Raw genomic sequence first — 4,635 nt, forward strand, 5'->3', positions numbered from 1 at the left:
ACCAAAACACTCTTGGGCGATTTTTCAAAGGCAACTCTTCTTCCAAATCGATTGCTAGTCAATTTTAACTCATTTTCTTCAATCATTAATATCTTTTCACATGATTTCAACTCAAAATCAATGATTTTCATGGGGAAAATTGGGTATTTTGGGTAGAACCTAGGTTTTTCAAAAATTGGGGATTTGGACCTCGAGTTGAGGTCCGATTTCAAAACATATTATATATTTGGGTTCGTGGGGGAATGGGTAATCGGGTTTTGGTTCAAACCTCGGGTTTTGACCTTGTGGGCCCGGGGGCGATTTTTGGAGTTTTTGGGTAAAACTTTAGAAAACTCATTTTCATGCATTAGAATTGATTCATTTAGTACTTATTGATGTAATTAAGTTACTTGTGGCTAGATACGAGCGAATTGGTGGTGGAATCACGAGGTAAAGCGATAGTAGAGGCTTGAATTGTGTTCGTGGGATCGAGGTAAGTGTTTGGTCTAACATTAGCTTGAGGGATTAGGAGTCATGTCTTATTTTCTACATGTTAACTGTGGAGTACGACGTATAGGTATGGTGACGAGTATCTATACGTCGGTGTCAAGCATGCCCGTGAGTCTTGTATTGTAATTGTATGACTCCGTTGTGGTTTATTGAGCTTCACATGTTATTATCATTATTGTTCCCTTGCCGGGATGTTATTATCATTATTATTCCCTTGCCGGGATGTTATTATCATTATTGTTCCCTTGCCGGGATGTTGTCTTGATAGTATTGTTCCCTTGCCGGGATTCTTTTGTGATTGTTGTTGATTTGTAAATGGGATTGGATGGCACGCCGCCACGGAGATATATGAACTGGGAGCGGGTTGCACAACTACAACGAGATAAATGAAATGGGAGCGGGTTCCACGCCTGCAATAATATATATGAAATGGGAGCGGGTTGCACGCCTGCAACGAAATATATGAAATGGGATCGGGTTGCACGCTTGCAACAAGATATATGAAATGGGATCGGGTTGCACGCCTGCAACGAGATATATGAAATGGGATCGGGTTGCATACCTGCAACGAGATACATGAAATGGGATCGGGTTGCACGCTTGCAACGAGATATATGAAATGGGATCGGGTTGCACACCTGCAACGAGATACATGAAATGGGATCGGGTTGCACGCCTGCAATGAGATGTTAAATGAAAGTAAACTCTGCATTTGTTTTCCCTATCCTTGTTAGTAATTGGATTTTGGTTTCTTTATATTCCTCTTGGTATTCTGTTGATATCTGTTACTCCCTGCAGTATGCTTCCCCCGCAAATTTTAATTGTGATTATCTATTTCTATTTCCGTTGTATATGAATTAACTGCACAGGTTTATTTGGTAGTCTAGTCCTAGCCTCGTCACTACTTCGTTGAGGTTAGGCTGGGCACTTACCAACACATGGGGTCGGTTGTGCCGATACTACACTCTATACTCTTTTGTGCAGATCCTAGTGCTATAGACTTCGGACCTTAGTGAGATTGTTGTTCCTTGTTCATCAGGTGACCCGAGGTAGTCCTGCAGGCGTCCGCAGGCCTTGGCATCACCTCCTATATTTCCTTTATCCTATTTCCTTTACTTATTTTAGAAACAGTGTATCTTTTATTTCTTTCAGACCTTTATTTATAGTACTCTTAGACTGTCTGTGAAGCTTTGACTCCAGTTCTGGGTAGTCTTATTTAAACATTTGTATTGGTTATACTCAGTAATTTTATTATTTTTCTTCCACTTGATACAAATTCCGATGTCTTTATGTTATTGCTCATAATTTCTTGTAAAGGATTAAAATGGGAAAAAGATAATTTGTTCAAACAGTCGACTTGTCTAGCTCACACTAGTAGGCGCCATCACGACTCCCGAGGGTGGGAAATCTGGGTCATGACAAGTTGGTATCAGAGCTCTAGGTTACATGGGTCTCACAGTTCACAGACAAGCTTAGTAGAGTCTGAGGGATCAGTACAGAGACGTCTGTATTTATCCCCTACAGGCTAAAGAGTTAGGAAATACCTCCCATTTATTCTTTACTGTCGTGCGGTTTGGTTTCTCAAAGCTAATCGAATTTCTACTCTATTCTTTTGACAGATGGCGAGAACACGCGCTTCCTCATCCACTGACCGGCAGCCCAAGCCCCTAGTAGCAGCTCCCATGAGGGGCATAGGGTGAGGCCGAGGCTGTGCTAGAGGCCGAGGTAGGGGCAGAGCTCAGCCTAGAGTAGCAGCACCAGCGGTGGAGCCTCAAGTTAACTTTAATGATAAGGTTCCAGCCCAGACAGTTCTGGTAGGCCCAGCTCAGGTCCTAGAGGGGTTTATTATTACCCCCGTACTCTAAGATGCTCTGGTCCGTCTAGTGGGCCTTATGGAGAGTGTCACCCGGGCATTCTTGCTTCCTGTAGCACCAGCCGTCTCTCACGCTGGAGGAGGAGCCCAAACTCTAGTAGTTCAGCCAGTTGGAGCAGTTCAGTCGGGTGTGGTAGCTCAGACCGGTGATGGAGCAGCTATATCTGCCAATGCTTTGTGGAGGTTGGACAGGTTCACCAAGCTCTTCACTACTACTTTCAGCGGTGCATCTTCTGAGGATCCCCAGGATTATTTAGACAGTTATCACGAGGTTCTCAGGAACATGGGGATAGTGGAGACCAATGGGGTCGATTTTGCTACTTTTCGCTTGTCCGAATCTGCCAAGACTTGGTGGAGAGATTATTGCTTGGCCAGGCCAGCCGGATCACTAGCTTTGACTTGGGAGCAGTTTACTCAACTATTTCTGTAGAAGTTTCTCCCTATTACTCAAAGAGAGGCCTATCGGAGGCAGTTTGAGAGTCACCAACAGGGTTCTATGACTGTTACTCAGTATGAGAGCAGATTCATCGATTTGTCCTGTCATGCTCTTATCATACTTCCCACCGAGAGAGAGGGTGATGAGGTTCATTGAGGGACTTATCTAGCCTATTCGTCTTCAGATGGCCAAGGAGACTAGGAGTGAGATTTCTTTCTAGGAGGCGGCCAATGTGGCCAGGAGAGTTGAGATGGTTCTATCGTAGGGAGGTGATCAGGGGTCTGACAAGAGGCCTCGTCATTCTGGCCGATTCAGTGGCACCTCGTCTAAAGGCAGAGATTCATATGGTAGAGGCCATCCTTCTAGGCCTTTTCAGTCAGCACTTCAGGTTTCTCACAGTGTTTTAGGTGGTCGTGGTTTTCATATGTAGTATTCTAATCAGCAGACCTACAGTGCACCACCAGCTCCTATCAGTGCACCGCCGCTTCAGAGTTTCCAAGGTTGTCAGCCCTAGCAGGCAAGGGCTTGTTTTACTTGTGGCGACACAAGGCACATTGCTAGATATTGCCCTCAAGCACTAGGCAGCTCTTAGCAGCAGGGTTCCCGTGCTATGGTTCAGGCACCAGGTGTTCCACATCCCGCTAGCCAGCTAGAGATGGGGGTAGAGGTGTTAAAGATGGAGGTAGAGATATTAGAGGTGGAGCTCAGGCCGCTAGAGGTGGAGGCTAGCCAGCAGCAGGCTGTCCTAGAGATGTAGTTCAGGGTGGTGAGGCCCATCCCCGATGTTATGCTCTTCCAGCCAGGCCCAAGGCTGAGGCTTCCGATGTAGTTATCACAGGTATTGTTCTAGTTTGTAGCAGAGATGCTTCAGTTTTATTTGATTCGGGATCGACATACTCCTATGTGTCATCTTATTTTGCACTGTATTTGGTCATGCCTAGTGATTCTTTGAGTGCTTTTATTTATGTTTCTACACCGGTGGGTGATTCTATTGTGGTAGATCGAGTCCATCGTTCATGTATAGTTGTGATTGGGGGTCTTGAGACTCGTGTAGATTTGCTTCTTCTGGACATGGTTGATTTCGATGTCATATTGGGGATGGACTGGTTATCACCTTACCATGCTATCTTGGACTGTCATGCCAAGACTGTGTTTTCCTCGTTTAGAGTGGAGAGGGACTCCTGGTCACTCCACCCGCAGTGTTATTTCTTACATGAAGGCTCGGCGTATGGTCGAGAAGGGGTGTTTGGCCTATTTGGCATATGTTTGTGATTATAGTATTGAGGTCCCTTCTATTGATTCTGTACCCATTGTTTGTGAGTTTCCTGGGGTATTCCCTTCAGACCTGCCAAGTATGTCACCCGATAGGGATATTGACTTTTGCATTGATTTGGCTTCGGTCACTCAGCCTATTTCTATCCCCCCATATCGTATGGCCCCGCCTAAGTTGAAAGAGTTGAAGGAGTAGTTGCAAGACTTGCTTGAGAAAGGTTTCATTAGACCGAGTTTCGCCTTGGGGTGCGCCAGTGTTGTTTGTTAAGAAAAAGGACGGATCGATGAGAATGTGTATTGATTACCGGCAGTTGAACAAGGTTACAATCAAGAATAAGTATCCATTGCCGAGGATTGATGATTTGTTTGATCAGTTTTAGGGTGTCAAGGTATTCTCGAAGATTGACTTGAGATCTGGCTACCATCAGTTGAGTATTAGGGCATCCGATGTCCCTAAGACAGCTTTCCGCACTCGGTACGGGCATTATGAGTTCTTGGTGATGTCATTCGGGTTGACAAATGCCCCAACAACTTTTATGGATTTGATGAACCGAGTGTTTAGGCC

Source organism: Nicotiana sylvestris, chromosome 12 (genome assembly GCF_000393655.2).
Source record: "Nicotiana sylvestris chromosome 12, ASM39365v2, whole genome shotgun sequence".
NCBI classification, from domain to species: Eukaryota; Viridiplantae; Streptophyta; class Magnoliopsida; order Solanales; family Solanaceae; genus Nicotiana; species Nicotiana sylvestris.